The 26,948-nt window shown below is 38.1% G+C and overlaps 1 protein-coding gene and 1 long non-coding RNA gene across 4 annotated transcripts in view; one reads left to right on the top strand and one right to left on the bottom strand.

Annotated features, from left to right (window-relative positions):
- Positions 1-26,948, bottom strand: part of l(3)80Fg (dnaJ homolog subfamily C member 16 l(3)80Fg) — a 2,137,133-nt gene that overhangs the window by 800,066 nt on the left and 1,310,119 nt on the right. The window lies entirely within an intron of this gene.
- On the top strand, positions 9,428-11,468 carry LOC137236921 (uncharacterized). Its single transcript, XR_010948712.1, has 3 exons — positions 9,428-9,442; positions 9,532-9,563; positions 9,709-11,468. It is a non-coding gene; the product is annotated as an uncharacterized lncRNA (long non-coding RNA).

Below are 26,948 nucleotides of genomic sequence, written 5' to 3'. Positions count from 1 at the left end.
GATTCGTAGTCATAGTTTTTACATGCAGACCACAAAAATTGTGAAGCTTTGCATCCTCACACAAAGTACCTACCTATTTTTTTTTATTTTATATTTATCTTAAAAATCGTTTAGATATGTTCAAATTTCACCAAATGCTTACGAGTATAGCATATATTGTTGTCTAAAAAAATCATAGAGACCGGTGGTATATATAGTATATATCTCATACAACCGATTGTGCAGATAAGAAACTTTGCGCAATTTCTTCCCCATTTTAACAGCTAGAAGCTTCAAATTTCACCAAATGCTTACGTGTACAGCATATACTGGTGTCTGAAAAAATCATTGAGATCGGTGGTATATATAGTATATATCTCATACAACCGATTGTTCAGATAAGAAACTTTGCGCAATTTCTGCCCCATTTTAACAGCTAGAAGCTTCAAATTTCACTAAATGCATACGTATATAGTATATATTGTTGTGTCAAAAAATCATAGAGATCGGTGATATATATAATATATATATGATGGTATATATAGTATATATATAGTATATATTTTTTTTGCGATTTCGGCCCCATTTTAACAGCTAGAAGCTTCAAATTTCACCAATTGCTTACGTATATAGCATATATTGATGTCTGAAAAAATCATTGAGATCGGTGGTATACATAGTATATATCTCATACAACCGATTGTTCAGATAAGAAACTTTGCGCATTTTCTGCCCCGTTTTACAGCTAGAAGCTTTAAATTTCACCAAATGCTTACGTATATAGCATATATTGTTGTCTGAAAAAATCATAGAGATCGGTGGTATATATATTATATACTTCATATAAACTGTCATTTTTTCCCCTTTTTTACGGCTAGAAGCTTCAAAATTCATCAAATTTCATCAAATAGTTACGTTTACGTCATATATTTTTGAAATACGTGATTCGTAGTTATAGTTTTACATGCAGACCACAAAAAACGTGAAGCTTTGCATCCTCACACAAAGTACCTACCTATTTTTTATTTTATATTTATCTTAAAAATCGTTTAGATATGTTCAAATTTCACAAAATGCTTACATGTATAGCATATATTGTTGTCTGAAAAAATCATAGAGACCGGTGGTATATATAGTATATATCTCATACAACCGATTGTGCAGATAAGAAACTTTGCGCAATTTCTTCCCCATTTTAACAGCTAGAAGCTTCAAATTTCACAAAATGCTTACGTGTATAGCGTATATTGTTTTCTGAAAAAATCATTGAGATCGGTGGTATATATATTATATACTTCATATAAACTGTCATTTTTGCCCCTTTTTTACGGCTAGAAGCTTCAAAATTCATCAAATTTCATCAAATAGTTACGTTTACGTCATATATTTTTGAAATACGTGATTCGTAGTCATAGTTTTACATGCAGACCACAAAAAACGTAAAGGTTTGCATCCTCACACAAAGTACCTACCTATTTTTTATTTTATATTTATCTTAACAATCGTTTAGATATGTTCAAATTTCACCAAATGCTTACATGTATAGCATATATTGTTGTCTGAAAAAATCATAGAGACCGGTGGTATATATAGTATATATCTCATACAACCGATTGTTCAGATAAGAAACTTTGCGCAATTTCTGCCCCATTTTAACAGCTAGAAGCTTCAAATTTCACTAAATGCTTACGTATATAGTATATATTGTTGTGTCAAAAAATCATAGAGATCGGTGATATATATTATATATATATAGTACATATATAGTATATATACATTTTTTTGCGATTTCGGTCCCATTTCAACAGCTAGAAGCTTCAAATTTCACCAAATGCTTACGTGTATAGCATATATTGATGTCTGAAAAAATCATTGAGATCGGTGGTATACATAGTATATATCTCATACAACCGATTGTTCAGATAAGAAACTTTGCGCAATTTCTGCCCCATTTTAACAGCTAGAAGCTTCAAATTTCACTAAATGCTTACGTATATAGTATATATTGTTGTTGCAAAAAATCAATCAAGTTGTGGGTAAAATATATTATACATTGCGGTGCCTTAGGGTGTCATCAATTTTCGTACCTTCTGATACAAAGAAAAAGCTTATTCTGAGTCTTATTGTACCTTACATAACCTACTTTGAGGTCGTTTATAGAAATTTAGATGCTGTCTCCCTTCATAAACTCAGTGTTGCTTTCAACCACGCTACTAGATATGTACACGGTTTAAAGAAATTTTCTCACTTATCTTCGTGGAGAAACTCAATTCTTGGATGTGACCTAATAAATTTTATCAAAGCGTGTAATTGCATTTTTATGTTTAAATTGCTAGTTTACAAAAAGCCGGGTTATTTGTACGATAAGCTTACGTTTTCCAAAAGCACACGCTCCTCTAATTTTATTCTTCCAAAGTTTAATTATTTAACCTCTTCCAGGCTTTTCTTTGTTAACGGCGTTAGGCTATGGAACTCCATTCCACAGTATTTAAGGAACTGAATGAGAGGAAATAATTTTAAAAATCTTATATTTGACTATTTTAGTGATCAAACTGCATAACACGGTTTTTATAAATTTGTGTATCTTATATTTTTAATTTTTATATAAGTATTTTCATATACATAAGTTTTATGTTTGTATTGCGCAATAAAGGATTTTAATCTTGGTGGGCTAATGTATTAAAACTAACACAGTTTTTATAAATTTGTCTATTTCATATTTTTAATTTTTATATAAGTATTTTTATATACATAAGTTTTATGTTTGTATTGCGTAATAAAAGATTTTAATCTTAATGTGCTAATGTATTAAAACTAATAACTAATAAATAAATGATGATGATGATGATGAAATGATGATATGTTCAAATTTCACGAAATGCTTACGAGTATAGCATATATTGTTGTCTGAAAAAATCATAGAGACCAGTGGTATATATAGTATATATCTCATACAACCGATTGTGCAGATAAGAAACTTTGCGCAATTTCTTCCCCATTTTAACAGCTAGAAGCTTCAAATTTCACCAAATGCTTACGTATATAGCATATATTGTTGTCTGAAAAAATCATACAGATCGGTGGTATATATATTATATACTTCATATAAACTGTCATTTTTGCCCCTTTTTTACGGCTGGAAGCTTCAAAATTCATGAAGTTTCATCAAATAGTTACGTTTACGTCATATATTTTTGAAATACGTGATTCGTAGTCATAGTTTTTACATGCAGACCACAAAAATTGTGAAGCTTTGCATCCTCACACAAAGTACCTACCTATTTTTTTATTTTATATTTATCTTAAAAATCGTTTAGATATGTTCAAATTTCACCAAATTCTTACGAGTATAGCATATATTGTTGTCTAAAAAAATCATAGAGACCGGTGGTATATATAGTATATATCTCATACAACCGATTGTGCAGATAAGAAACTTTGCGCAATTTCTTCCCCATTTTAACAGCTAGAAGCTTCAAATTTCACCAAATGCTTACGTGTACAGCATATACTGTTGTCTGAAAAAATCATTGAGATCGGTGGTATATATAGTATATATCTCATACAACCGATTGTTCAGATAAGAAACTTTGCGCAATTTCTGCCCCATTTTAACAGCTAGAAGCTTCAAATTTCACTAAATGCATACGTATATAGTATATATTGTTGTGTCAAAAAATCATAGAGATCGGTGATATATATAATATATATATGATGGTATATATAGTATATATATAGTATATATTTTTTTTGCGATTTCGGCCCCATTTTAACAGCTAGAAGCTTCAAATTTCACCAATTGCTTACGTATATAGCATATATTGATGTCTGAAAAAATCATTGAGATCGGTGGTATACATAGTATATATCTCATACAACCGATTGTTCAGATAAGAAACTTTGCGCATTTTCTGCCCCGTTTTACAGCTAGAAGCTTTAAATTTCACCAAATGCTTACGTATATAGCATATATTGTTGTCTGAAAAAATCATAGAGATCGGTGGTATATATATTATATACTTCATATAAACTGTCATTTTTCCCCTTTTTTACGGCTAGAAGCTTCAAAATTCATCAAATTTCATCAAATAGTTACGTTTACGTCATATATTTTTGAAATACGTGATTCGTAGTTTTAGTTTTACATGCAGACCACAAAAAACGTGAAGCTTTGCATCCTCATACAAAGTACCTACCTATTTTTTATTTTATATTTATCTTAAAAATCGTTTAGATATGTTCAAATTTCACAAAATGCTTACGTGTATAGCATATATTGTTGTCTTAAAAAATCATAGAGACCGGTGGTATATATAGTATATATCTCATACAACCGATTGTGCAGATAAGAAACTTTGCGCAATTTCTTCCCCATTTTATCAGCTAGAAGCTTCAAATTTCACAAAATGCTTACGTGTATAGCATATATTGTTTTCTGAAAAAATCATTGAGATCGGTGGTATATATATTATATACTTCATATAAACTGTCATTTTTGCCCCTTTTTTACGGCTAGAAGCTTCAAAATTCATCAAATTTCATCAAATAGTTACGTTTACGTCATATATTTTTGAAATACGTGATTCGTAGTCATAGTTTTACATGCAGACCACAAAAAACGTAAAGCTTTGCATCCTCACACAAAGTACCTACCTATTTTTTATTTTATATTTATCTTAAAAATCGTTTAGATATGTTCAAATTTCACCAAATGCTTACATGTATAGCATATATTGTTGTCTGAAAAAATCATAGAGACCGGTGGTATATATAGTATATATCTCATACAACCGATTGTTCAGATAAGAAACTTTGCGCAATTTCTGCCCTATTTTAACAGCTAGAAGCTTCAAATTTCACTAAATGCTTACGTATATAGCATATATTGCTGTCTGAAAAAATCATACAGATCGGTGGTATACATATTATATACTTCATATAAACTGTACTTTTTGCCCTTTTTTTACGGCTAGAAGCTTCAAAATTCATAAAATTTCATCAAGTAGTTACGTTTACGTCATAAATTGTTGAAATACGTGATTCGTAGTCATAGTTTCTACACGCAGACCACAAAAAACCTGAAACTTTGCATCCTCACACAAAGTACCTACCTGTTTTTATACCTTTCATGAAAATGAAATGGTATATTAATTTCGTCACGAAACCCAAAATTGTAAGTCCTTAAAGGAAAATAGATAGACCCACCATTAAGTATACCGAAATAATCAGGTTGAAGAGCTGAGTTGATTTAGCCATGTCCGTCTGTCCGTCTGTCTGTTTGTATGCAAACTATTCCCTCAATTTTTGAGATATCTTGATAAAATTTGGTGAGCGGGTGTATTTGGGTGTCCGATTAGACATTTGTTGGAACCGGCCGGATCGGACCACTACAGCATATACCCTCCATACAACCGATTTTTCAGAAAAAGAGGATTTTTGTCATATCGTACTCAATTTAACAGATTGAAGCTTCAAACTTCACCATATAATTTCGTATATTGTACACATTGTTGCCTGAAAAAATTGATGAGATCGGTCGTATATATAGTATATATCCCCCACAACCGATTTTTCAGATAAGAAACTTTTCGCAATTACTGCCCTATTTTAAGAGCTAGAGGCTTCAAATTTCAACGAATGCTTAGGCATATAGCATATATTGTTGTCTGAAAAAATCATAAAGATTGGTGGTATATACGGTATATATATGGTGGTATATATAGTATATATATTAGACCTGGCGCAGCTTATACGGGGATTGGTCAAATATGCGATTCGATGTAATAATTCATGTGGTAAATTTTTAACTCGATCAGAGTGTGCCAACCTGTGCCATAATGAGGTCAAAGGTCAAAATATAGAAAAACACTGGGTTTTTTTACTGTTATCTGTTTATTTATTATATATAGAATGTAATGACCTCATTTTTCCTCAATATTTTGCACAGTAATTTTTTCTATATGTCCAATAATGATAGGTGAACAATTGTGGTGTGTCGCAAACTCGGCAACGGAGTGGAGGCACCACAATTGCGTTTGGGTTAAATTTAAAAAGAAAAGAAAAGGAGGCGAGAGAGATTTCTCGTTATAATAATGATTTTATTTGAAGTGAAAATTAAAATTAGTACAACAATTTACCTTTGTAATAAAATGTGGCGGGGCTCCTCGGACAGTGTTAGCTCTGGTTCGCTCAACGATCGCTGGAAAAGTAGACGGTTGCCTTGTCGAGGACAACCGTTGAACCGCGGAAAAAGTCTCCGGTTTTAAGGGGAAGCTTCCCCACATAGTTGTACCGGCATGCATGTATATGTGTACGGACAACATAACCCTACCTATGTACACATATACATGCAGGTGGGCGAACTAGGCGTCGATAATATGGTGCTATTAGGGTGGCGCAAATTAATGAGAATTTAGGCGTCGGGCCTAAACATGCCGGCCCCCTTGCGATACGCAACAGCCCAGACTCCGCCCGAGCGGCCCCGGCCACGATTTGTCTTAAAACTATATTCTAAAATTAAATGGTGCGCGCCGGATGGCGCGACGGCATCCTCCTTGCCTTCGCCGTGACCTAGAGCTAGGACGATAGAACAAAAATTAATGGAAACCGTAACATATATTTCTTGCCATTTATATAAAACTTCATTTATTTCGGGAAAATACAATATACATGTATAAGCTTATCATCAGCTAACTAACTCTAAATAGCCATTGAGAAATATCAGATCGGGTGGGTCCCGGAGAGTACCCGCCCGAAGATCGTGCTTTGCGCGAGCAGCGATCCGAAGGATGGTGGCAATGTGCCCGACGTCATGATTTCGGCGTAGACGTCGCCGCCTAGGACGAGGCGAATTGGGGTGGACGCATAAAAGTGGGGGTCCGCAAGACGGATGTGCTCGTAAGGAGCCGCGACGCTGGGGTCGACGTTGTACGTTGGACTGACGCGCCTTAACTCGTGGACGCAGACTGCGTGAGTCGTGACCGTCTTACTCTGCCCATGTTTACCTCTAAAACGAATAAAACAGCCGGTTTCGCCGTCGGCGTTGGTTGTCGGCAGTGCTAACTCTCGCGCCAGCCTGCGGTCGATCGTTGTGCGGGGGGAACATGCGTCTATGAGTGCACGAATGAGGTGCAGACGCCCTCCGGCTTCCACCTTCACGATCGCAGTCGGCGCCAGAGCAGCCATGGGCCGAAGAGTTGGGCCGGCTGAGGCGCGGGCTGGAATGACCCCGTTCCGGAAGGAACTGTGTTGGGGTAGCTGGCGCGGCCGAGTGGCCAGTCTACCGTCTCGATGGTCTTCCTTCACGTGTCGTATCTCGTGTAGCTGGCGCGGCCGAGGGGCCAGTCTACGATCGCGCGTTGGTCGATGTGCTTGCGTTCGTTGTTGCGTAGGTGGGCGGAACGGCCGTGATTCCGCTCCACTTTTTCCTCGTCGCTCGTGTGCTAATAGGGGTCGGAACGGCCGTGGGTCCGATCCCCTAGTGTCGGAATTTACTATATGGGAGCCCGCTCCACTCCCGGATGGCAGTTGTGGTTCTTCTGCAAAGGCCGACTCGGACGCGTGGAGAGACAGCGCCTCATCCATCATCCCGTCGTCCACCTCTTCCATCGTAGGCATCCGCTCATATCCTTCTCCCTCTTCTTCCATGACTAGCTGGTACCAGCTCTTCGGTGGCTCTGGCTCGGACGACAAGTCCTCCATGGAAAGGTGCAGCGTGGTATGATGATTGCTACCACATCTTCGGCACCTTCCTTTGCTAGTGCAGTCTTTGGCACGATGTACCATTGAAAGGCAGTTTTGGCAGTACTTGGCCTTTATAATTTCGCGCAGTCGTTGCAGCGGCGACTTCGCGCGGTAAATCGGGCATGACCTGATGGGGTGTTTCGCGTCGCATAAGTGGCACGGCTTTGGGTAGCGAGCGGCCTGGCGCTCAGTCCTCCTTCTTAGCGAAGCGTAACGAGTCATTCTATTGAGAGTATGGAAGAAAATAAAGGAAACTCGTTGAGTTGTTATGACTGTGTCACGCTTTCGGTGGCGAGTAAGCCCCAATTCTATTATCGGCGCTTTTGAAATTTCGCGCGTGAGTAGGGTGAAAACATGTCTAAAGGCCTACGAGAATATATTCATCTCGGGTACGTTATGTGCGTTGCTTCTTTCCCCGCACGTTATGTGCCTGGGTCATTAGTGCCTTATTCTGTTTAATTTTGTGTCATCCGGTAGCGCTTCAGCTAGTCAGGCATACTAGTGCTGCAGAAAAATTGACATTTAAGTTGCTTGGTACTCACATTTTGGTACCGAACCGGGTAGAGAGTGTTTGATGTGGGATCTTTCGAGTCGTTGTTATTTGTGTTGTTGGTGCTAAAAACCGACAACTTTCCTGCCCGCCACAAAAAAAATGTTTGGACGGCAAAATTGTATGCTATATAAAGAACAAAGATAAAATCTTCGTTTCGGACGCGGTGAAAAATTTTTCGAATGAGCCATTCTTTTGTATTTCCCTTCGATTATTTGTTCAGCTTTTCCCAATTACGCTTGTAGTCCTGTGTTCTTGATGGTCTTTACTAAAAAGCACGGTTCCAGAAGGGTAGTTGGCTCCGATACCGATTTGCCAGAAACGGGTTTTTGGGTACCCGTTTTCATCTTTTTATGCATCCCTAATATAGTGTACATTTAACACTGCATATATACGTACATAAGTTGGTAAAGTATATGGGCAGTCAGTGCACGGAGTTTAGCACTTCATTGATAGATGGGTAAATTGTTGACCCGTTTTAATTTCCTACTACTACTGAAGACTGCTATCATTAGGTAAATGTATTGATTTTTCGAGTACACCCAAACAAAGTTCCAAGGTGACAACAACCCAACTACCCAATTTTGCGAGCCTTTCTGTGACGAAAAACTCAATTTTAACAAAGGAATCGTAAGTTCTTTGTTTTCAAAAAGATGTTTCTTCTGGTTATGATAAGCTGATTGGTATATCTGCAATTATTTTTATTGCGAAATTTTATTTGCCACTCCTCGTCTCGGAGAGATAAGAAATAACTAATAAGAAGAAGGAAAAGAGTTAAGAATAAAGTAGTTTGCTTCACGAGAACTCACAGACCATAGTACATATAATATATGCATGTTCGCAAAATAAATGTAGGCTTGCGCTACTTTCATCGGTTTGTGTGCACAATTCTGAGCGAAAATAGAGTTTAAAGGTAAGATAACAAGTCGGTCGTTTTATGGCGGTATTTTTGGCCCATGGGAAATATCCACCACTACCAATATTTTCATTACTTAAAGTCCGCGCACTGGTATAAGCATATCAGCGGCAAAGGCAGACACAACGAAAAAAAAAATACTCGCGAACATGGATACACACCTATGTATATAACGTAAATTCCACAGAATTGAAGCAAACGGTAGATTGCTTCATTCTTTTCATTTTTACGCGTGGTTGAAGAATGGTGCAGCGGTAAGTATGGTAAATGCATGAATTAATTTTATTAATGATAGATGTTTCTTTTATTTAATGTAATTAATTAACTTTCTTTATATTTCTAGGTGGCTGGTTGTATAGTCCAGGAGACGGTATGGTCAGATTTCGTTCTGGTGTTAGGTATACCGGCATCGCAAAAGTGGTGCTCCAACTGCGGCGTCGGCCGCGCCGTCAGTTGTCACCTCCTTTGCGCTGCCCATTTATGCAGTTGTGTTAATGGATTCTCTTTTTTTTCTTTGCAGGTTTGGGTTCCAGAAAATTCATCACGGCCGCATTTTAGACGCATTATTTCCTGTTTTCCAAGTATTGGAATTTATGCCTTATGGTTTTCAAATGCCTTCGCTATTGTTAGAAATTTGAGAGGGCAGCGGCACTATACCCGAGCCATACTGGGCACTTCTTTCTTGCCCGAATGCAAAGTTTGACATAGCCCGTTATCGTGGAGCTGGATACCACTGATTTTTTTTTTTTTTTTTTTTTTTTTGTTGTCAACGCTTTTTTTTTGATCAGCTATACATTATTTTAAGCAGAGCACCTCTAACGAATAATTATTTCGCAAAGTGTAAAGGCTTTACAACTCGTTCATTGCTTTAAAAATAGATGTGCGAAACAAAAGTGGTTGCACATTAGCGGGATTGTGTATACAATTTGCTGAGGGATGCTCACTGGACGAGGTAAAGTCACCATCATTATGGTGAGAAAGGGCTGTCAGGAATACATTAAGCTAATAACCCAATTGTGACTAAAACAGACCAGACGTTTGTAGTTCGAAGTCTTTATTAGGTAAAAGAACATTTTGGGAACGGCGTTGCCCCGCCCTATATACAAGTAAAATTTTGTGGTAACGCAGCGAATCGTCGCAGCGCTACATAGGCATCTACGCACAATGAAATGGGTGCAATGGCACACCTGATGGACGGACAACGTGATAATGAACCATATCGTACAAGTCGACCGGGTGGTATATGGTTGATATCAAGATCTGCTTGTCTACGATGTTGCGGAAATATTATTTCATCCCTAGTCAAAAGTATAAAACGAAGTTAATTTGGTTTAGACGTCCCGCTTATGATGATACGCTGTACCGAGATTTGTAGTGTTGGCGTTTGGCTCTTGTTGATATCATATATACAATATGGTAGCGCGTTCTACTTACCTGGGTTAGCTCCAGTAAATTAATGCAGAAAGGCTGAATCAACAACTGCGTGTAAGTCGGACATTATTTTGTACGTCAACCGCCTGAATACGGAAGAGTCTGTAATTCCTTATGAATATCATTACTTCGACTTTTGTACTGGCAATGAAAAGAACTCTCCCGTTGAAAATTTAGGACAAGTAGTTTTTGGAGAGCGCATTCGACCAGGACCTTGAATTTCTCAGAGATGTCAAATGCGATGTGGTATGCTCCAAGAATTATACTGGTGGTGAGGTACAGAGTGATCGCCGCCTTATGGTACTAAAAAAGGGGATCAGCCTTAACTACCAACACCACTGGATTGTTGACCACATGCCTGTTACATGGTGCTACCCATTGGATAATGATAAACAGTATTGTAGCACGGGATTTCCTATGGGTTGCTTTGTTCACTCAGATAGCGATGAAGCATGTCTTGTTAATCCCAATTATAATCGCCGAGGCTTTTATTATATTTTTAATCATATGGATTTACGAATAACGTACCATAGTGGTCAACCTGAGGGGAAGGTAAGATTTCGAGGAAATGGCGGTCGAATAATATCTGTAAAAGTGACTCCACGTTCAATTAATCATCTAAAATTCGTTAAAGATAGATTGCGATAATACCGATCCCCTCGCTATTAAAAGTAATACACTAGGTCGTGGCGAACAGCTTTCCATCGTTTATACATACAGTGTTCTGTTCAATATGGATAATTCGGTAAAATGGTCATCACGATGGGATTATATATTAGAATCAATGCCACATACAAATATCCAGTGGTTTTCTATTCTAAATTCCCTAATAATAGTGCTGTTTTTGTCGGGTATGGTAGCGATGATAATGCTAAGAACACTGCATAAGGATATTGCACGTTACAATCAAATGGGTAATGGTGAGGATGCCCAAGAGGAATTAAAGGTATGACTTATAATATAGTGTACATATAAAGAAGTTTGTGCCATAATATGAGCATTACAAATCCCCTATTAGATGGTTGTGTAGGTAATATAACAAATCCAAAAACAGGCAAAATATTGGTAATATAGCAATGGACGGAGGCCAATATGATGGAAAGGTAGATGTTAACGTCTGTTGCATGACTTATGCGTACACGAGCCGCATCGATTGGATACGGATGAGTTGGATTGACGGTGAGTAATTTTTTGTGTTTATTTTTCCTTTTTACATTACTTTGTAATAATTGCTATTGTGACTAATAGGAATGCAATGCTTCGTAAACGCTTTGCCTTAACTCCATTATACCCCCCTTCAGTTAACAGCAGTTGGTCATCTGCGCTTGTTCATCAACAGGTTATTAAATACTATTTGCTATTTTTAATATTGTTATTGCTGCTTTTGTTTTGTTGTGCTGATTCTGTATTCTACACTCTACATAAATGCCGCCTATTGTTGCGCTTGTATTTTGGCTTGTAGATGCCTCTAATTTTACTGTTTGTTTTTGTTTTTCAATGGCGTCTGGTATTACGCGCTCTGGATATAAATCTGTTAGGAACAAACTATTCACCAGTGTCGATTTCCCCAGTCCCGATTCACCGACCACCATCAATGTGAATTCGAAACCCTTTTTTACCGATTTGCGATACACCTGATTCGGTAAATTAGCAAAACCGACATAACCAGGCGTTTCAATACTCGAAAACGATTTTGTGTCTGACATTTTGTTTGTCTTCGCTTTATCCTTGACTGGGTGTTCGGCAATGCAACAGCAGCAATTTTCAATAAATATGGCTTATAAAAAGGTTTTTGCTGCTTTACTTTGGACTAAATTTTAAGATATTTTCTTTATGCAAAATAAAAGAAAAAGAACGAACGGAAGGAGCCAGTATGAATTATTATAAATTGAATCGTGCTGATTCAACAAGCACTCTAAAACAACAACAACCAATCTTCAAATATGCTGCGTTGTGGCTTCTGCAACAAAATGACGTACACTTCAACGTCGAGCAGTAAGAAGAAAAGGACCACGACCAAACTTTACGTGGAAGAGCTGTTGATTCTGTATTTTACGATGTTACGACTAATGTTTCAGACCGCACTGCATTCTTTTACGGCATTTGACTTTAGTTTCTTTTCCAATTTCCTTTATTTTTTCTAACTACTCCTATTGACCCCTTTCACAATTGATGTTTATTCTAGCTTTCTGATTGAAATGTATACACATCCAAGGTGTGCGTGTTAAAAATTTATAATTAGTGCATATGTTGAACACAAACAATTATTTATTGCACATGAATTGTAGCGACAGCGTGTTGCTAATAGAGCAAAAATTTATCACACGAAACAATGAATCAAGTCTAATTTATAAGTAGAGTAAAGAGATGATGGGCGCGTATTGTACACAAAGTTATGCCGGAAATTGCACTTTGGAAACTCTTGTTCAAAATTTAGCTCTTTGAAAATACAAATTTAGACGGTTTTAAATCTTTAGTTACTGGTCTAATATATTTTTACTATTCAGAATATAAATTTAAATGTTTCTGTTAACGAGTTCAAAATCCAATTTAATTTCTTTAAAAAGATTTGTGCAGATATGAGTCCTGTAAGAGTCATAAATGACTCATATGTCGCATAAGCATATCAGGCGAATATCGCGCATAGAGAAACTATTTTTGATCTGCTAAATGTTAAAAGTAAACGCTCCGATTCAGGCATGTTATATCATGGTGCCAATTATTTGATAGGAGACTTTTCTTTTAACTCACATATGACTCCAGCAATTTTTAAAATATGTGTTTCTGCTCTGCTTTTTGTAATAACCTTTTGTAATTATGTGGAATTTCATAAATGTTATATGTATCCCCTATAATTTCTAAGCTATTTTTCAAGTTTTCTAAACAAGAAGTTTGAATTTAGTCCCCGTACACTGTGAATTCTTCATACTTAGTCATGTTTTGAAGCAAAATTAGAGCAAGTAACGGTTCAATTACGCCAAGATTTTTTGTACATAAGGCCATGCTAAATCATCTAATTAGGATAGGACGCGATCAATTCCTTTTACGAGTAAAATGCCGTTCTTGACCTTCTAAATTCGGATACATAAATAACGGAAGTATTTATTTATAAGGAGTTCTGTGGCAGACCGTGAGTCTGCATTAGGGCTCTGGTGTCCTCTGGTGTCCTCGCTCGGGGTGAGCGAGTGAATTTAGGGTTTGACTCCAGCAAATTTTCTGAAAGTTTAAAATTTTAATGGGCCGGAGCATGCCTCCGTTTTCTGTGGCAGATCGGTTCGCCCTTCTGCGGTCGGCTTTTCTGTTGTCCTCGTTATGGGATAACGAGTGAATTGGGGTTGGTTCTTGAAAATTGTAAATAAAATAGGCCGAAGGCCTTTATGTTCTTTGGCAGATAGCGGGTCTGCGTTAGGTTGTTGGTTGGCCTCGTTCCGGGTGAACGAGGGCTGGGGTTGATTTTTGGAAAATGTGAAGACGAGGTTGATTTTTATTGATTTTTTTTTTTTTTTTTAAAGGAGGTATGTGGAAGAACGGAGGGATTGTTAAGAGGAGCTCGTAGTCCTCTCACAGTCTGTCTCCATGGGAAGAAGGATCAGTTTGACCAAAGGTCGTCTGACTTGACCCTTCTCGGTTATGAGGTCGACTACACGTACTCGGTTATCTTCGCCGGGGTGTACGTTGACGACTCTACCTAACCTCCATTCGTTGGGAGATAAATTGTCCTCTTTGAGGACAGCGAGATCTCCCACTTTTATATTTTCCTTGGGATGCTTCCACTTCACTCGTTTTTGGAGTTCGGATAAATATTCGGTTTTCCATCGCCGGCAGAAGATTTGATGGAGGGCCTTGAGCTTCTGCCATCTATTTAGCATGGAGGCAGGGCTTTCGTTCGCATCCGGTTCTGGCGGCGCCAGAAGATGGCTGCCCGTGAGGAAATGTCCTGGGGTTAGTGGCTCCAGGTCCGTTGGGTCATTGGACGCCGGGCTGAGAGGCCGCGAATTTAGGCATGCCTCGATCCGGCACAAAAGGGTTTGGAACTCCTCCATGGTATATTTATGGAGAGAAGCGACCTTTTTGAAGTGGCTTTTGAAGCTCTTCACTCCCGCTTCCCACAGGCCGCCCATATGCGGAGCGCCGGCGGGGATAAAATGCCAAGTTAATGCTTGATGGCTATACTTGGAGACTGTTTTGTCTCGGCTTTCTGCCAGGAAGGCTTTGAATTCCGATCGTAGAGATCGGGAAGCTCCGACAAAATTCGTACCATTGTCGGAGTAGATGTTTTTTGGACATCCTCTTCTCGCGATAAAACGCGAAAAAGCTGCGAGGAAGCATGGGGTGCTCAGGTCACTAGTGGCCTCTAGGTGGATGGCCTTAGTGGAGAAACAAACAAATAGGCATACGTAGCCTTTGGACAGTCGACATCCCCTACCGCGGTAGCTTTTTATTTCGAAAGGCCCCGCGAAATCTACCCCGGTATTGGTGAACGCGCGAGTAAAAGTAGTACGTTCGCAGGGAAGGGTACCCATAAGTTGGGACTGCGCCTGCTTCCTGTGAAGAATGCAGGTTTTGCAATTGTGGATGATGGCTCTGATCATTGTCTTGACTTTCGGAATCCAATACTGGGTTCGAATAAGGCGGAGCATAAGTTGGTTCTCGCCATGAAGGGAATCATGATGAATCATCATGACTGCAAGGCGAGACAGCTTGCAATTGTAAGGCAAGATGATCGGATGACGCTCGTTGTACGACATGTCTTTTGAGGCCCCTAGACGCCCCCCTGTTCTGATAATATCATCTTTGTCGATGTATGGGTTGAGTGACAGGATTTCACTTTTCCGATCAATAGGTTCCCTATTTTTTAATTGCAAGTATTCTGTACCGTAGGATATTTTCTGACATACTTTTATTAGTGCTTGAGTCGTTGCCTTAATCTCATCGGCTGAGATTGTGCTCGACTTTTCGTGGCATACCGTTTTTGTTTTAGGATGCGTTCTTTTTATAAATCTCCTAACGTAGGATAGGACTCTTAGAGCTCGTGGCAAGTCTGAAAAACGATCGAGTATATCTTCTTGTTCAGCCTGTGTGACGGCATACGACTGTGCTTTCACTTTCTTCTCCTCATATGATGTATGGTAGTCCGTTTCCTGTACTGGCCATTGGATCTTGTCCTCTTGTAACCAAGATGGTCCCTGCCACCACAACGAGTTGTTGACTAATTCACCCGCTGGTAGGCCTCTGCTTCCTAAATCCGCTGGATTTGATTCTGAATCCACATGTAGCCAGTCCTTGCTTCCGACCATGTCGATGATCTTCGTGATGCGGTGTGCGACGAAGGTTGACCAGGAACAAGGCGGTTTCCGTAGCCATGCGAGGACAATGCTGGAATCAGTCCATAGATGAATGGTGATGGGTCCTAATTTGACGCTCCTACAGATTGAGTCAATCATCTCTGCGAGCAATACTGCACCGCAAAGTTCCAGACGTGGGAGGGAGATTGTCTTCACTGGTGCGACTCTGGTTTTTGCCATAAGTAGGTGTGTATAAACATTATTCTCCTTTTTGACGCGCATGTACACGGCTGCTGCATATGCTTTCTCCGACGCGTCACAGAAGCCGTGGATTTCAACCTCGTCTTCTGGTGAGAATTGTACCCAACGTGGTATTCGAATCCTATCTATTTCCGGGTAATCTTGGGTGAAGGTGTTCCACCGCTCCAATGTCGTTGGTGAGACTGGCTCGTCCCACCCTGTGCCTTCTAACCAAATGTTTTGCATAATTAGTTTTGCCACTATGACCATTGGGGCAAGCCACCCTAACGGGTCAAAGAGTTTGGCAATAACTGACAGGATCTCTCTTTTTGTTGGCATGTTAGGGTTGTCTAGTGATCCCGCTTTGAAATAAAATAAGTCAGCATGTGCGTTCCACCTTATACCTAATGCTTTCACTGTGCTGGTGTCTTCAAAGGCTAAGAAGTCCTCGCTGAGCAGATCCGATTTCGGGATGTCTTTGAGAACCTCCTCCGAGTTTGATGTCCACTTTCGTAATGGGAACCCTGCCGAATGTAAAACCTGTCGAATTTCGTTTCTTGCCATAATGGTGGAGGTGAGGTTGTGTCCTCCTGCGAGGACGTCATCTACATACATACATTCCCGGAGTATGTTTGATGCTGTGGGATGGGAACTTTGTACATCGTCAGCCAAGTGTAACAGCGTCCTTATAGCAAGATAAGGGGCACAATTAACTCCGAAAGTTACCGTTTTTAATTCGTAGAGTCCTATTGGTTCGTTCATGTCTTTTCGAAAAATAATTCGTTGAAATTTGGTATGATTATCGTTCATCCAAATCTGCCTATACATTTTCTCTATATCACTGTTGAAGACGTACCGATAAAGTCTCCAACGAATGATGAGAGTCGGGAGATCTGCTTGGAGTACCGGGCCTGGGAGCAAAACGTCGTTCAGACTTGTACCATTAGCAGTCGGACTTGAAGCGTTGAAAACGACCCGGACTTTAGTAGTTGTGCTTTCCGCCTTTACCACGGCGTGATGGGGCAGGAAATAATTATCAGGGTCATTTGCTGCGACTGTGCCCTTAATTTTGTGCATATGTCCGAGCGTCTGGTATTCTGAAAGTACCCTTATGTATTCATTCCCTAACTCCGGATTTTTCGTTAACCGCGTTTCATTTCGATAGAATTGCGAGCATGCGCGTTTAAGGGACCCTGCTAATTTTCGTTCTTCCGGGTATTCCTGTCTAAATGGGAGTGAAACGACATATCTTCCATCCTCATTTCTCTTTGTGGTTTCTCTATATAATTTTTCACAATATCTGTCATCGTCGCTAGGGCTTTTAATTTTCGGTACATTTTCCAACTCCCAAAAGGCTTTTAGTTGGTTGTCCAACGCGACCTCGTTGTAAAATGACACGATGCTCTTCGTTGGATTCGGTGTTTCAATACGACCGGTTAGTATCCAACCGAACACTGTCTCTTGGGCCAGAAGTGTATTAAGTACATTCTTTTTTAGACCGCTTAGTATAATTTGGGGATATATATCGCCCCCAAGTATGAGGTCTACATCTTCATTGACGTAGAACCTCTTGTCTGCCAAAACTAAGTCTGGGAACGCCTGCATCGTCATTGTTTCGATATGGCAGGATGGCAGATTCCCAGTTAATTTGGCTAAAATTAGAACAGGAGTAGTCAAGCTAAAGCATGGGTCCTCTGGTGAACGTAGCTCGATGGTGGATGCCTCTTTTACTTGAGCAGATACTGCGTTGGTGATGCCTGAAACTTGGGCATGCATTTTCCTTGCCGGCAAATTGATTCTGCGTTTTAGTCTTTCTGTCATGAAAGAGCATTCAGACCCTGAATCAATTAATGCCCGCGCGGAGAAGTCGGTACCATTATGATGAATGTGTACGCGAGCAGTTCCTAATAGCACGCCTGTGCTGGAATTAGCATGACAGGAATTTACATTCTGGTTCGCAGAAGTATTTGGTTGCCCCGATTCCTGTCTCCTTTGTACTTGTGCTGAAGTTGACGGGATATTATCCGCGTCTTTAAATGGATTGCGCCTCGTAGTTTGCTGAACTGTATCCGCATGCAGGAGCGTGTGGTGACGAGAGTGGCATTTGGCGCAGTTATACGAACTGGTGCACCTCGTCACTGTGTGTCCTGGGGATAAACAGTTCAGGCATCCCCCCATGGATTTGATGAAGTTGATTCTCTCCACTGGGGTCAGATCACAGAATCGGGGACAATTCCGTAACCTGTGTTCAGCTTTGCACATTTTGCAAAAAACCCTGGAAGTTGGTTTTGAGGTAGGTTTTGATACCTTCGTTTGGAAGGCACCAAGTCTTTTTATGGGGGTTTCGGTTGTATGCCGAGTATTTGATGGCTTTTGTCCCTTTTGGGCGTTAGTGCCAGTGAAGCTAGACACTGTTTCCAGTGTCTGAAACCTATTTGATAGAAATCTGTCCATATCTTCCCATTTAGATATGTCCATTTTGTGGTCTATGCTTTGTTCCCATAGAGCCAGTGTACTTTCCGGTAACTTTGTCGAACACAAATATGTTAGTATTGCATCCCAATTGGATGTGTCGATTTTGTGACACTTGAGGGACGATAGACAATTGTTTATATCGCTATGTAATTTCTTTAACGCGCTCCCACACTCACTCTCTACCTTCTTCAAATTAAAAAGAATTTGTAATTGCGTTTTGACTAATATACGCTTGTTTTCATATCTTTCGCAGAGGTTTTTCCAGGCCATATCGAACCCATAATTTGTTAGAGGGCATTTTTTTACAATATCTTTGGCCTCGCCCTGTGTCTTGTTGTTCAGATGGAATAATTTCTCCACCCCCTGTAGGTCGGAATTATTTATGTATATGGCCGTAAACAGGTCACGAAAGGTTGGCCATGATAAATAGTCACCTTTGAAAATCTCCGTGTCGCAAGGAGGGAGGCGGATCTTATGCCCACGAGGTGCGGCTGGGGGTGCTTGCTCAGAGATAGCGCTGTTTTCTACTTTTTTAAATTTCTCTGCCTCAGCAGATATTGTGGATAAGCATCGCATATATATTGCGTAGGTAGACATATGTTTTTTCCGGATGGCCAACACATCATTTGCGTCGACATCTTCTGATCCCATCAGTGAGTCAAACACAGACTTAACCTTCTTCCATAAGGCACGCAACTCTTCTTGCTGTATCGCAAGAGTGTGCTTATTATGACTTTCCTCTGGAATAAGGCTGTACTGCTGTTCAAACTCTGAGATTAACTCAGCTGATCGGATATAATTTTCCATTTTCTCAACAAATTATCCCTACCAAACTAAAAACAAATTAATCCTTTTAACAAAAAATGGAGACAATGTTTTAAAAGATCGCTTTTATTTAGTTATTTCAGACTTGGCCGACTCGTCTGATATTTTTTTTTTCTCAAGGGAAGAATAGGCAATGGTGTAACCTACTCGCCAACCGCACGCAAATTATATATATATGTATATATTGATCTGGCTATTAAATTATAAGGGTCAGACTTGGCCGATTCGTCTGGTTTTCCCACGATAAAAGTAAAACACAACAATGTGGCTTACTCGCCACCCGCACGTAAAATTATATGTATGTATGTATCGGTGTGTGTATTAATTTATTTGCAGATTATTTTGTGCCGTAAGACAGGGAGCAGGGGGAGCAACTCCAATGCGTATTGTGCGAAGCAAAGGGGGGCCACTCGCCACTTGAGCGTTCAATTTTATTATAAAAATACGTGCGCGCGTTGATATAAAAACTCGACGAAAAGTGTAAAAAATTTTATAAAAACTCTTGTGCGAAAAGCGACTGTGTGACAAAAATTTATCGAATTAGTGCAAATTAAAGTGAAACAAAGGACGAATGTAAAATTGCCACAATCGAAATGGCGTGAGAATTTTTTATATGGAGGTGAGGTTATGTGTACCTCTTCCCTGTGCTGTGTCTGGAGAGCCTTACCGCTGGTGGGGGGACAGACCAGATAGTCACAAGGAATTTAAGACAACGTTAATGAGCCGCGTTTGCACTCAATTTTATTTTTCGACACTAATAAATTGTTCACACTTTTCGCGGTTAATCACAGTCACTACGCGTTTGGCACTTGGAATATATATTTTTTGATGGTTTTTAACCAAAAAAAATGTGGCAAGAAATATATAAACTTACGTTGCTGCTGCGTGAAGTAGTGTCTGTTGTGGTGTTGCTGCGGTAAATTGCCTAGATGTATAATGCCACCAGAAGTTAAAAAATACCACCACGATAACTTGCACCAGGAGTGTACCACCAAGCGTGTATATCACCAATAAAAATGTTGAGTATTACCACGAAAGAAAAAACTGGTATCACCTCTGCAGTGTATGAATGTTCGCTTAATTTGGCGTGTATTACCAAGATGATCCAAAAATATCACCAAGAAATGCGTATGAAGAGTTAAATTTATTGGACGTGGACTGTATCAGTGTATTGGCGTTGGTTCCTTTTTCGGGGAGAAGGACCATGAACAATTGTGGTGTGTCGCAAACTCGGCAACGGAGTGGAGGCACCACAATTGCGTTTGGGTTAAATTTAAAAAGAAAAGAAAAGGAGGCGAGAGAGATTTCTCGTTATAATAATGATTTTATTTGAAGTGAAAATTAAAATTAGTACAATAATTTACCTTTGTAATAAAATGTGGCGGGGCTCCTCGGACAGTGTTAGCTCTGGTTCGCTCAACGATCGCTGGAAAAGTAGACGGTTGCCTTGTCGAGGACAACCGTTGAACCGCGGAAAAAGTCTCCGGTTTTAAGGGGAAGCTTCCCCACATAGTTGTACCGGCATGCATGTATATGTGTACGGACAACATAACCCTACCTATGTACACATATACATGCAGGTGGGCGAACTAGGCGTCGATAATATGGTGCTATTAGGGTGGCGCAAATTAATGAGAATTTAGGCGTCGGGCCTAAACAATAGGAAAATTTATAAATATTAGAAAAGAGTAAATTAGTAAAAATTCCATTGAACTAAGGCGGGCCACGTACTACACAAATTATCTGCACAAGACTGTTGTTGGAATTGAGTGGAATTGCGTTCACTGAGTTCACAACAACAAATTACTCGAATTTGCGCAGATAATGTAGTCAGTGGCCCGCCTAACGGTAAATTCATACATTACGGTTCACATACGCCAATGTTGATAATTAGACAGACTGAGACGTGCAAATAGAGCTTGTAATATTTTGTCATTGCGAAATTGACTGTGGTTAAGAAAGGGTCTTTATTAAAATAATTAAAAATAGTAAAAGTTATACTGCAATATCGTGATGGCTGTAAATAATTTTGTTACACTTAGATCTGCTGACACAAACGTATATTTGATAGGAAAATGTGAAAAAAATATACTTGGAAGCAAGTTACCGTCAAAACTACAAGTGCTGAAATGTTTTTTTTTTTACTATGTGCGGTGTGAAAAGAAAACAATTAAGGAAAGTGCTAAATTGGCTTCGAAGGAAATATTGCCTTTTTGGGAAAGAGCACGTGTTCCAACGTTAAACAAAAAAACATGTGACGATAAATTGGTGAAATTATATGATGAGTGGAGAACAGTACAGAAATTTTGTACATCTTCGTTTCCTAGTTCTCGTAAATAGGAAAATGATTTCAATGATAATTTGAACAATTTATTCGATATTGCACATGCTGATGCTTTAGAAATGATAGCTATTCCTGGGGACAGAGACCAATGTCTCGCAAATAAAGAAAAACGGAAGGCGCAAAGGTTAGAAGAAGAAAATCGACGCAGAGCAAAGTATCAAAGATTGGAAAGCACTCAAGGTATTTAGTTAATTCTGCTGAAACAAATAATATGTAAGTTTCTCTTTCAACTAATTTTTTTTAGAGTTGAGTGTCGACTATGATGTAAGTGATGAAAGTGAATGTGAGTCTGAAAAATCTGTAGAGCAGTTGCTGATCGTATCAAACACCAACGAGCTGAAAAAAAACGTGGTAAAAAAAGCTCCATAGATGATAGAATGCTTGCTTGCATGGATGCTGGCAATATGTCAACCCCACTCGCAATTCATTTTATTATTGCAACAGCTAAAGCTTTGGGTCACAATATTGAAGATCTGGTTATTAATTGTACAAGTTTGAGAAAACAGCGCAAGGAATATCGTCGGCGTCATGGTACAGAAATTATTGAGAATTTCAAGGTATAAAAGTTTATTTTGGATTTGTTATGAATACTTCTCAGAGCGAACATTTTTCAGATCCCTGATACATTTGTGTTACACTGGGACGGTAAACTACTTCCTGCAATGACTGGAAAGGAAAAAGTAGAACGCCTAGCTATTGTTTTAACGGCAGATAATATAGAAAAATTAATTTCCATTCCAATTATTGAATGTGGAACTGGTGAAGCAATCGCCCAGTCCATATATAATTACTTAGAAAAAATGAATATGATAAATTCGGTGGAAATGGTATGCTTTGACACGACAGCTATAAACACTGGTAAACGTAACGGTGCTGGAATGTTGCTGGAACAAAAATTGAAACGTAGCTTGTTGTGGTTGCCATGCAGGCATCTAATTGCAGAAATCATACTACGAGCTGTATTCGAAATATATTTTGGAAAATCTTGTGGCCCGGAAGTTGCCATATTTGAACGTTTTTCGCGGGAATGGAACACTTTCAATTTAAAAGATCTTTCAATTGGAATCATGGATGAAGAAGTGCGACGTGCTATAAATGCAGAGGAATGTGAAGCCAATAAAGAATTTTGCATCAAAAATATAGCAAAAGACCACATTCGCCATGATTACAAAGAGCTATTGCAACTCATGTTTATTTTCTTAGGTGGCAGCATCCCGAACTTTTCCTTTCGGGCACCTGGCGCGACGTCACATGCCAGGTTTATGTCAAAAGCGATATATGCCTTAAAAATGTTTGCTTTGCAAAAACAATTTAAAATGTCTTCCAGCCATTTGAATGGATTCCGCAATGTGTGTATTTTCCTGGTGCGTCTTTATATTCCGTATTGGTTTCGAACTACTAATGCAGTCGAAGCACCAAATTTGGATTTGCAGCTGGTAAAAAACATTGCCGGTTATTACGACCCAAAAATATCTCTAGCCTTATTAGATAAAATGAAAAACCACTTATGGTATCTGTCCGAGGAAGCCGTTGGTTTCGCCTTTTTCGATTCTAATGTGGACTTAAATGTGAAAAGAAAGATGGTTGAAGCACTAGCATTAGAAAAAGAGTTTGAAAGCAATGACGACAATGGCGTTTATCTGCATAAAAATGTAAATGCCAGCATTGAAGAAATGAAAGAATTCATAAGTAAAGATTTAAGTTGTTTTGTAACGCAAAGAACTAGAAATATCTTTTCACGATTGGAAATAGACGTAAAATTTTTCAACTTAGATCCCTCAAACTGGTGCGAAAATGCAGAATATTTAAAAGGCGTTCAAATCCTCAAAAACGTCACTGCTGTTAAAGATTCTGCTGAGAGGAAAGTAAAACTAATAACAGATTTTAACCGGTCTTTAACTCATAGCGCAGAAGATAAACAATACTTGCTTCATATTGTCGAGAACTACAGGCAAAAGTTCCCTTCATATACTAAAACTTCGCTTTTGTAATATTCTTGAGACATATATTAATGATTGAAATGCAAATTGTGGAAAAATTGCGTCATTTTTTTTTCTTTAATAAATAAACAGATAACAGTAAAAAAAACCAAGTGTTTTTCTATATTTTGACCTTTGACCTCATTATGGCACAGGTTGGCACACTCTGATTGAGTTAAAAATTTACCACATGAATTATTACATCGAATCGCATATTTGACCAATCCCCGTACTCAAAATTCCAAAAAAAAAAAAATAACGCCGGGTCTAATATATATATAGTATATATATATATTTTCGCAATTTTAGCCCCATTTTAACAGCTAGAAGCTTCAAATTTCACCGAATGCTTACGTATATAGCATATTGTTGACTGAAAAAATCATAGCGATCGGTTGTATATATAGTATATACTTCATATAAAATAACATTTTTGCCCCTTTTTTATGGCTAGAAGCTTCAAAATTCATAAAATTTCATCAAATAGTTACGTTTACGTCATATATTTTTGAAATACTTGATTCGTAGTCATAGTTTTTACATGCAGACCACAAAAAATGTGAAGCTTTGCATCCTCACACAAAGTACCTACCTATTTTTTTTATTTTATATTTATCTTAAAAATCGCTTTGATATGTTCAAATTTCACCAAATGCTTACGTGTATAGCATATATTTTTGTCTGAAAAAATCATAGAGACCGGTGGTATATATAGTATATATCTCATACAACCGATAGTGCAGATAAGAAACTTTGCGCAATTTCTTCCCCATTTTAACAGCTAGAAGCTCAAATTTCACCAAATGCTGACGTGTATAGCATATATTGTTGTCTTAGAAAATCATTGAGATCGGAGGTATATATAGTATATATCTCATGCAACCGATTGTTCAGATAAGAAACTTTGCGCAATTTCTGCCCCATTTTAACAGCTAGAAGCTTCAAATTTCACTAAATGCTTACGTATATAGTATATATCGTTGTTGCAAAAATCATAGAGATCGGTGATATATATAATATATATATGATGCTATATATAGTATATATATAGTATATATATATTTTTTTTTTGCGATTTCGGCCCCATTTTAACAACTAGAAGCTTCAAATTTCACCAAATGCTTACGTGTATAGCATATATTGATGTCTGAAAAAATCATTGAGACCGGTGGTATACATAGTATATATCTCATACAACCGATTGTTCAGATAAGAAACTTTGCGCAATTTCTGCCCCATTTTAACAGCTAGAAGCTTCAAATTTTACTAAATGCATACGTATATAGTATATATTGTTGTGTCAAAAAATCATAGAGATCGGTGATATATATAATATATATATGATGGTATATATAGTATATATATAGTATATATATATTTTTTTGCGATTTCGGCCCCATTTTAACAGCTAGAAGCTTCAAATTTCACCAAATGCTTACGTGTATAGCATATATTGATGTCTGAAAAAATCATTGAGATCGGTGGTATACATAGTATATATCTCATACAACCGATTGTTCAGATAAGAAACTTTGCGCAATTTCTGCCCCGTTTTACAGCTAGAAGCTTCAAATTTCACCAAATGCTTACGTATATAGCATATATTGTTGTCTGAAAAAATCATAGAGATCGGTGATATATATATTATATACTTCATATAAACTGTCATTTTTTCCCCTTTTTTACGGCTAGAAGCTTTAAAATTCATCAAATTTCATCAAATAGTTACGTTTACGTCATATATTTTTGAAATACGTGATTCGTAGTTATAGTTTTACATGCAGACCACAAAAAACGTGAAGCTTTGCATCCTCACACAAAGTACCTACCTATTTTTTATTTTATATTTATCTTAAAAATCGTTTAGATATGTTCAAATTTCACCAAATGCTTACATGTATAGCATATATTGTTGTCTGAAAAAATCATAGAGACCGGTGGTATATATAGTATATATCTCATACAACCGATTGTTCAGATAAGAAACTTTGCACAATTTCTGCCCCATTTTAACAGCTAGAAAATTTCACTAAATGCTTACGTATATAGTATATATTGTTGTGTCAAAAAATCATAGAGATCGGTGATATATATAATATATATATGATGGTATATATATTATATATATATAGTATATATATATATTTTTGCGATTTCGGTCCCATTTCAACAGCTAGAAGCTTCAAATTTCACCAAATGCTTACGTGTATAGCATATATTGATGTCTGAAAAAATCATTGAGATCGGTGGTATACATAGTATATATCTCATACAACCGATTGTTCAGATAAGAAACTTTGCGCAATTTGTACCCCTTTTTAACAGCTAGAAGCTTCAAATTTCACCAAATGCTTACGTATATAGCATATATTGCTGTCTGAAAAAATCATACAGATCGGTGGTATATATATTATATACTTCATATAAACTGTACTTTTTGCCCTTTTTTTACGGCTAGAAGCTTCAAAATTCATAAAATTTCATCAAGTAGTTACGTTTACGTCATAAATTGTTGAAATACGTGATTCGTAGTCATAGTTTCTACACGCAGACCACAAAAAACCTGAAACTTTGCATCCTCACACAAAGTACCTACCTGTTTTTATACCTTTCATGAAAATGAAATGGTATATTAATTTCGTCACGAAACCCAAAATTGTAAGTCCTTAAAGGAAAATAGATAGACCCACCATTAAGTATACCGAAATAATCAGATTGAAGAGCTGAGTTGATTTAGCCATGTCCGTCTGTCCGTCTGTCTGTTTGTATGCAAACTATTCCCTCAATTTTTGAGATATCTTGATAAAATTTGGTGAGCGGATGTATTTGGGGGTCCGATTAGACATTTGTCGGAACCGGCCGGATCGGACCACTATAGCATATATCCTCCATACAACCGATTTTTCAGAAAAAGAGAATTTTTGTCATATCGTACTCAATTTAACAGATTGAAGCTTCAAACTTCACCATATAATTTCGTATATTGTACACATTGTTGCCTGAAAAAATTGATGAGATAGGTCGTATATATAGTATATATCCCCCACAACCGATTTTTCAGACAAGAAACTTTTCGCAATTACTGCCCTATATTAAGAGCTAGAGGCTTCAAATTTCAACGAATGCTTAGGCATATAGCATATATTGTTGTCTGAAAAAATCATAAAGATTGGTGGTATAT

Source organism: Eurosta solidaginis, chromosome 1 (genome assembly GCF_040869045.1).
Source record: "Eurosta solidaginis isolate ZX-2024a chromosome 1, ASM4086904v1, whole genome shotgun sequence".
Lineage (NCBI taxonomy): Eukaryota > Metazoa > Arthropoda > Insecta > Diptera > Tephritidae > Eurosta > Eurosta solidaginis.
This window is presented reverse-complemented; position numbering and strand designations above follow the sequence as displayed.